The 9,274-nt window shown below is 42.3% G+C and overlaps 1 pseudogene; it reads right to left on the bottom strand.

The window, feature by feature from the left end:
* Window positions 1–295: 295 nt before the first annotated feature.
* Window positions 296–2,980, bottom strand: LOC105507248 (annotated as a pseudogene).
* Between the last annotated feature and the right edge of the window lie 6,294 nt (window positions 2,981–9,274).

Consider the following 9,274-nt stretch of genomic DNA (forward strand, 5'->3'; position numbering starts at 1 on the left):
ATTCTACTGTGAAGATGAGTGAATGAATATTGTCCATTATATTTACAATAAAATTTAGGTATTACATTTGGAATACAACACTAAACAACATAAATTTTAGGTAAAGGTTTTTGCTGCATTACTTACACAGAATTCCCCTCAGTACAAATTTCCTAATGAAAAGGTTTAATTTTTCTTGAATGCTTTCATGTATTCAAACAAGACGTCATTTTCTAGTAATTTCTGATATTCTTTGCTTTCTGTAATTTTTAAAAGCTGAACAAAAATTTGACAGGTATATGAAGCCTTCTAACATTCAGGATGTGCAAAGAGCTTTCAGCCTTGTGTGAATTCTCTGATGTTTGGTGAGAGCTGATTTTTCACAGAAGGTTTTCCCACATTCACTACATTTATAGGGTTTGTCTCCCGTGTGAGTTCTTTGATGGACAATGAGATTTGACTTCACACAGAAGAATTTTCCACATTCATGACATACAAAGGATTTCTCTCCTGTGTGTGTTCCCTGATGGACGGTGAGGGCTGACCTGGGGCAGAAGGATTTCCCATTCATAGGGCTTCTGCCCTGTGTGAGTTCTCTGATGTTCAGTGAGGTTTGACTTCGCACAGAACATTTTTCCACACTGGTTACAGTCATAGGGCTTTTCTCCCATGTGTGTTTGCTGTTGGTTGATAAGGTGTGGTTTCTGGCAAAAGGCTTTTCTCCATTCAGTACATTCATAGGGCTTCTCTCCTGTGTGTGTTCTCTGATGCTGAGTGAAGTTTGACTTCTCCCACAAGGTTTTCCCACATTCACCACATTCGTAGGTTTTCTTCTCCTGAGTGAGCTCTCCAAAGCTGGGTGAGATGTAACTTCTCGCTGAAGTTATTCCATTTTCATTGTGGTCAGAGGGCTTCCCCACATGTGTACTATCTGATGTTTAAAAAGAGTTGAGTTTTCCCAAGTTTTGTCACTCAATTTATATTCATGGGGTATCTTTCTTGTGTAAGCTCCCTGATGGATCATGAAAGTTGAATTGTCACAGATTTCCTATATTCATTGTATTCATAAAGAGTCCCCCTTATAGGCCGGGCATGGTGGCTCACACCTGTAATCCCAGCACTTTGGGAGGCTGAGGTGGGTGGATTGCTTGAGGCCAGGAGTTTGAAACCAGCTTGGCCAACATGGCAAAACCCCATCTCTACTAAAAATACAAAACAATTAGCTGGATGTGATGGCATGCACCTGTAGTCTCAACTACTCAGGAGGCTGAGACAAGAGAATCGCTTGAACCTGAGAGGTGGATGTTGCAGTGAGTAAGATCACGCCACTACAATCCAGCCTGGGTGTAAGAGCAAAACTCTCTGTAAAAAAAAAAAAAAAAAAATTCTCCTTTACAAGAATTATCTGATCTGATGTCCAAATCTAAAATCAACACAGAAGGACTTCTCGCAAATACTGCATCCATATGGCTCCATTTCCAAATGAGTTCTGTGAGCTTTCAACAGTGAAAGTTCTTCCACATTCATTATATTTAGAGTGTCTCTCCTATCCAAGATTAACTCTTATTTGTCAAAAAAAAAAAAAAAAGTCTACCTCCTCATGGAAGCCTTGTCCATGTTTATTATACTCAAAATGTTGGTCAAAAATTGGCTGAGTGAGATCCTGGTGATGATTAATGACATCCCTCTTTCGACCTTATTTATATAATTTCTCCCCAATAGGAATTTTCTCACGCCTAATATCAAGGAGCAATTTCTTGCACACATTAAACGCATCAGGCTTCTTTCTGGAACAGTTCTTTTGATCAATAATTAAACACAAAATATTTTTCAAACTCATTTCACACAAGTCACATATTTTATAAGGAAAATTTCTTGAAGAAACAGGGTTTGTACCCAAATTGAAAGTTTTTCTTATTCTATTACCACTTTCTATGCTTACTGTTTTGTTTTTGGTGAACACAAGCTCCCAAAAATACTTGTCTCAGTTTTCCTGGCCATTCTCTGACAGGTCATCAACTTTCCAGTTCCTTTCTGGGTAGCACTGGCTTGGAAATCCTTCCTTTAATATTCAGAAGCCCCTTGCTTTATCTTGAAGATCACTTCTGGCTTAGTAATACAACACCTGGCTGAGACCAGATTGCTGCAAGTTTCCAGAATCACATCTCTGGACAGCATCTTCTGAGCAGGATCCAGCAGATGCCACTCTTGCTGAGTAAAGTCTACACATACATCCTTGAATGACACTTGTTCTAGGGATTTGTTCAATTTTTTGTGTAGTGGAGGAGAGAGAAGTCTCCATGTGTGGCTCTAATATGTGCTGAGCTTAGAAATGCCTCTTTTCAATGAGTGAATGTAAACATTTATTTCCTATTGATTTACTGCCAATTCAGGTTCTCTTTCTTAAACCTGTTCCAGACCTTTCACTGGCACACACACTTCAACAGCTTTGGGATCCCACCACTCCCTTGTCAGGTGCGACCAGAGGCCAGGGATTGTTTCCCATGAGGGACAGGAGGCTGGGGAAGGATGAGCTGGGAAGTTGGGGGAAGCCAGGGATGCACATGCATATTGTAGAGTTTTTTTTCCCCAAAGCCCCAAAAGCCAGCCATGTAGAACATGCTGTGAAATTGAAAAGTTTGCTTGGCCAACTTTAGCCCATCAGCCCTGCCTGGGCTATAGAAGAAGAGAAGAAGGAGATGAGGAGTCCAGTGAAGAGTAAGAAGCTGTTGGGGTGCACCATGGGGGTGCTGGGAATTTCTGTGCCCACTATATAGGGATAGGGAAGGGAGCGTGTTCCCTTCACCTGGAACCTAGTGAGGAAAGTGTTTGGAGAGTTGCTTGCAGAGATGTGTAAGAGTCTCCTAGAGCTTGGGGCTGGGGGGACAGGGACCGGTTTGAGACTCTCAACAAGAAGAGTTTGAAGGAGTGGGAGCTGGGCCAATCACCTTTCTCTGACAGTAGAGTGGAGACAGGTGGTGGTTACCTGAGCAAGCTGCATGTTGACGATAGTGAACCCCTTGGATGTGGCTTCTGGAAGGAAGCCAGCCTAGAGTCATCCTCAAAGGGAGCTGGCTCAACGATCTTCTCGGGGGGGAAAAGGGATTCTGCCTTGGTAAGAGTTTTTAGTTGCAGATGACAGAATCCCTGCCAGTCAGCGTAAATAGAAAGGAATTATTCAGAGGGCGTTAGTGACTTAACAAAATCTTGGGAATAAGTTCCTAGTCTGCTCTCCTAGGACCAACTGTCAGAACCTCACCAGAAAGACTGTCCTGAGAAGGGAGCTGATGCTGGCCCTCCACTGATTCCAGGGCTGAACGGCACCTGGAGACACCCACACCAGCATTATGGAAGCCACACCCACCTATGGACACACCCACCAGAACCGTGGAGGCCGTGCCCACCTGCCTGTTTGCTCACGTTTAACTTCAGTGTGAAAGCCTCACAAGGTGCCTCTGATTCGTAGAATCTTTGTCACTTGTTCATGCCCTACACTAAGAGAACTGGAAAATGTTGTGTTTCAGATTATTCTTTGGGAAGCTGAGTTCATGCTGTTCATGCATGCCAAATTGTAAGAGGATGTGCAAAGGACAGTTGCCCATTTACCCTGATGAACAGGTTTTGGCTGCTGGAAGTCAGAGCTGAGTGGAGAGTTCTAAGCAGCCAGCTGAGGGACAGGAATCTAACCCTATGTCAAAAGGGTTAGATGTGGAGGTGCCCAGCAGGAGGTTTTCCAAAGAGACACTCACAGAGCTACAGGAGAGTAAGAGTCTGCAGGGGACATTCACCACGCCACAGGGCGCCAATGCCCTGAGCAGCTTCTCCCTTCAAGTAAGTCTTTTCCTCAATCCCCTCCTCCTGCCCCCCTATACTGGACCCCAAAGGTCCACAATCAGAAACTAATAAATGGGGTAGGAGATGGAGTAAGAAGTACAGACAAATTGAACTGTAAGAAGTACAGAGAAATTGAATTGTAAGAAGTACAGAGAAATTGACTCCCTTGCCTACTGTAGGGGTCAATTTCTATTGTGTTGGGGGATGGTTAAGTTTTAACTAGGGGAGGAGCTTGCAGTTTTGATTATTTGGTTATTACACTGGGTGGATCTCCTTAATGTTTGAACATGATGTGAAGACCTTTTTGTTATCTAAGAATGATAGGGAAAGCTATGGGATCTCACTTAAGGTTTCATTCCATAGTAGGGAAAAAGAGGGCCAAAGAGCACATCGATTGGGCAATGGGAGAACGAATAAGATGATTCTGCCTGCTTTCTGGCAAGTCTGGCGTATTCAGTCAGTTGGTTATAAGAATTATTGTTATAAAGATATATTTATTGTTGCTTCAACTTTAATCAAGTATTTAAAAATAATGTCAATTGAGAATACAATTGAGAATAATATAAAAATATATATAAAAGAGGAAGGTGGACAGACACAGTGGCGCATGCCTATAATCCCAGCACTTTGGGAGGCCGAGGCAAGTGGATCACTTGAGGTCAGGAGTTCGAGACCAGCCTGACCAACATGGTGAAACCCCATCTCTACTAAAAATACAGAAATTAGCTGGCATGGTGGCCATGCCTGTAATCCCAGCTACTTGAGAGGCTGTGGCACAAGAATTACTTCAACTTGAGAAGTGGAGGTTGCAGTGAGCCAAGATCACACCACTGCACTCCAGCCTGGGCAACAGAACAAGACTTTGTCTCAAAAAAAAAAAAGGAGGGGGACGGGAAGGCAAGAGAGACATTCCTAAATTCTTGTTGCTGGTGTTTTTAATCCCTTCTGGCTTGTGAGAAAGAGTAAGAATGAGGGATCAGCCTGGGTGTGGAGCTCACTTTCCAGACAAGGACAGACTTTATAGTGCCACTGTGCCATCCTCTTTGTAAGTGTTAGTGTCTTGTATCCCCAGAAGAGCCCCAGGAGGTAGGTGTAATCACCCCTGCTTTGTGGGTAAGGAAACTGAGCTTGGACAGGGTCTGCACCGTGTGCAAGGCCACATATCTTTGAACAGCAGAGTGGGAGACTCAACCCCTTAATCTTACTTTACTGCCCAGTTCATTTTTGCTGAGTCTTAGAAGATGTGTCTATCCCATTCTGGTTCCTTTAAGAGGCCACTCCCGTTACCAGAACATAGCTGGTTTTTATTGAGCACTTGAGATTTAAGTCACTGTTCTATGCATTTTATGCTTTTCTCATTTAATACTCCCATAAGCCCTATAAGATAGGTAATATTACTATCCTCATTTTACAAAATGCAGAGAATCAGGCAAACTTGCCTGGAAGCCATGCAGCTTGTAAGTGGTGGAGTGAGGGTTTGTTTTCAGGCAACCTGGCTCTAGTGCAGACTTTGTTTTTTTGGCTTGGAATTCTGTCATTTTTCTCAGTGTAGTGCAGACTCCTAACCACTATGCTTTGACATCATGGAATGCACCAAGGCTGAGTTAAAAGACAAGGGGAACTGCCCACCGATTCTCAGCCTTCCAGGAAGAGAGTGGAAAGTCTTCTCTCTTCTGTCCCTTTTTCTCTTGCTTACCTCTGCAATTTTCTCCCACCTCGTGGGAGGGTTCAAGGAGAATCGTCCTTTCTGTCTGAGCCCTGGATGCCATCATTCCCCATTCTTCCTCTAGGAGTTTGATCCAAATAAACCTTCTCTACCATGTCTTCAAAACCACCTCCCACTCTGATTTAAGAGCTAGCGGTAGAAAATGTCTTAGATGACAAACTGTCTCCATGGGCCATTTTGCCTGGAGAAAATGTCATCTGGACAGCCACGTTGGATGAGGAGAGACCCAAAAATGTAAATGGCTCAACAGAAGAAATAAAAAATAATTTGCTGAGGTTAGCTGGTGGGGAAGAGGAGGGTCTTGACACATTGCACGATGAAGCAGGAGCCCAAGTAGGAGAAAGAACCAAAGGGAATCTTCTTTTTCTTTTTTGAGACGGAGTCTCTTTCTGTTGCCCAGCCTGGAGTGCAGTGGTGCGATCTCAGCTCACCGCAACCTCCACCTCACAGGTTCAAGTGATTCTCTTGCCTCAGCCTCCCAAATAAGTGGGACTACAGGTGTGCACCACCATACCTGGCTAATTTTTCTATTTTTAGTAGAGATGGGGTTTCACCATGTTGGCCAGGCTGGTCTCGAACTTTTGATTTCAAGTGATTCTCCCGCCTTGGCCTCCCAAAGCACTGGGATTACAGTTGTGAGCCCCCATACCCAGACCCAGAGAGAAGCATCTGAGTGCCATGTTGGCCAAGGGACTTTGAAAAAAGAGACTCACATTCAGTGCTGTGTTTTCTGTAACAAGCTACGCTATAATATCTGCTGTGAAGTCTGCTGTGTGTTGCTTGCATGAAAGTCTGCTATGTGTTGTCTTGAACTGGTGACACTTTGAGAAGCAAAATGTTTGAAGTAGTGTCCTGCAGGCAGTATGCTGGGAAGAGGCACTGCTCTTCTGGAGGGTGGAAGCCGAGGTGGAGGATATAGTAGAAGCATGAGCCTGAGAGGATTTGAGAAAACATGAGTTACCTCTTCTTTCCAAGGCACTTTGGTGTGTTAGGAGGAATCCTGGATTTGTTAGGGCATGTGGGATGGGCATTGGAGCCTATTTTTACCTAATTCATAGTCCAACCGTGAAAATTATTTGAATTATCTCAATACTAGACTAAACTTGACCTCAGTTACCTGAAGTACTTGGGGTTGCCAATACTTGAATCTCTCCTTGCCCCATGCTCTCAATTTTTTTTTGCTACTGACTTTTCAACTCATTCTCAGTCTCTGCCTTCATAAGCCTCTCCCATTTACCATAGAATTTACTTTCTCCTCTGCTGTAACCTTGGCTCCATTTCCTGGCTTCTGGTTTTCTCTCTCCTTTGTAACTTATCAGTTCAAAAAGTTTTCCTGGGTAAAAAATTTCCCCTAGGTCAGTTAGCTCCTGGAAACACCCCTTCTGTTTCCTTCTCCACCCTTACTCCTCACTCAGTCTCTCCCAGGCCCATGTGCAAAACTGGGAAGCAATTGGAACTTCTGTAGATGTAAGGGAGAGGGTGCATTGGTCAGAGTCCAGCTGGAGGCAGCAGAACACATTGCAGCCAGTTTAAAGCAGAAAGGGATTAAGGGGTATTCAGTGACTTACCAAATTATTGGGAAGGTTGTTTATAGGACCAGCTCTCAAAGCCATACTACAAAACAGGGACACCAAGGCAGCCACAATCTCCCATAAACATGACGCTGCTCACAAAATTTGAAATCTCCTGCAATAGCTGCATGCTCTAGAAATACCCCATCCAAGCCACAATCAGGAAGGCAGTAGAAATCGGATTCACAGGACACCAACATGACCAGGTGATATAGCACGATAAGGAAGTCCCTGCTATTTGGCAGCTTCAGAACTTTGACATATCTGCTACAATCCACACTCATAAAATAGATGGCTGAGGGCTGGGTACTAAGACCATACTAATTCTGCCGTAGTAGTGTTTGCCTCCAGAAATAACAGAAGCAGAAGTGTGGCATTCATCTCACTAGCCATCTCAAAGCTTTCACCAGTGATTCCAATTGGTAGAATCCAAATAATATCTATAACTCTATTGCAAGATAGCCTGGAAAATACTGTTTGACTTTCTGACCCTCTGCTGTACAAGCAGACACACAAAAAGGTGGGAAGGGATGTTGTGCTTGAATGAACTGTGTTTACTACAGTGAGTTATCTTTGCTCTTCAGTGGCTCTTCAGGATCCCCTTCTCTAAATAGATTTATTGCCCACCTTTTTGGTATGACAGAGGATAGTCCTGTTTGCCTGTTTGGCTCAGGGAAGGATGACTCATAACCAGGCTATTATTTATCACAGATTGCATCATAGCCTCTTCCAACTTGTTGCCACAAATGTAGTAATGGCTAAGGATAGATAAATCCCACTCCATGACACTGGGCCACTGCATAGCTTTACTTGTAGTCCACACCATAGATGGCATGGCGGCTACCCTGTAGATCTCTTTTTTGGGACAGAGATCAAAATCAGAAAGGATAAAACCCTTCAGACTTTTTTTCTAGGAAAATAGAAGTAACAGGTCAATTTATTTTCAGCACCATGTCTGAATGATCTTCATCTCTCTTGCAGCTGGAAACAGCACACACTATCTTTTCTCTTGCTTTTGTTCTTGTTTTTTTGTTTCAATCTTTCTATGTTCTCCAGTTATGTTCAGTTGGTTCTAGTCATTAGTAGACTCTTCCTGAGCTAGTCCAGTTCCATTGGAAACAGGAAATACTGGAAACCTCACTAGAAAATAGTGTCCGTTTCTGGCCTAGTTTTCGCAGAGTTTTGATGAGCCTCCAAAGTTTTGGTTGTTTATTCAGATTGAGCTTCTAAATCTCTTGAGATTCACCCCTTGCAACTGGTAAGCCAACAGCCTTCAGGGAAAAAAAATCACACATTTGCTGGCCGATACTTGGAAAAATGTCTGTCTTTTCTCTGCCAGATTTACTAATTTACGTGTGTTCTAAAGCTGAGGTCTACTGGTTGAAACTGGAGAGCTGATTTTTAACAATTGAACAATCCAACAGTGAAAATTATTTACATTATTTCAATACCAGACTAGACTTTATTTATTCTTACTTAAGGTTGAAGGGAATATGTGGATTATTAAAAATTATAGGGATTGAGCCCAAAAATACAGCTTTTCTGTAGAAGCTGGATTTTCTTAAAGAAAAATATAACTTAAAATGTATAATAAATGTGAGGGATTGGATCATACAGTCAGAGTATTTGTATTTAGAAGGGAATTTGCAGGTTCCAATATTCCTGGTAGGTTATCTTCTGTTATCTTGGGTAAGTGGGTGTTACTGTAAATATGATTTAGGTTTTCATCCAATGTTATAAAATTCTTAGGAAAACACAAGGATGCATTTGTTTAGAGGAAGGCAATGACATTTATTACAAAAACCCCATGATATTAAAGTATCTCTTCATAAGGATTTGATATTGGTTCAAATTGTGGGACTAGTTATATGAAGTTGTGAATGTTATACATTCTTTCTGAGTTTATTTCTTCATCAATATATAATTCAACCTTTTCTATTCTCACCAACATGTTGCTTAAAACAGCTGAATTTAAGGATGATAAAGAATATTCCATTATTTATTATTCCATCAAGCCAATAGAATATTCCTCAAATATTTCTGAGAGTTTTAGGGTGCCTTTCATTAACCCCCATACAAATTCACTTAGCTATCATGTCAACCATCATGTGGAATGCACTTTTCTCTTTAATTTTTGATGGGTACCTTTATATCTGCTGGCTGC

The sequence above is a fragment of the Colobus angolensis genome, unplaced genomic scaffold (assembly GCF_000951035.1).
Source record: "Colobus angolensis palliatus isolate OR3802 unplaced genomic scaffold, Cang.pa_1.0 Scaffold146, whole genome shotgun sequence".
In the NCBI taxonomy this organism is placed as follows: Eukaryota; Metazoa; Chordata; class Mammalia; order Primates; family Cercopithecidae; genus Colobus; species Colobus angolensis.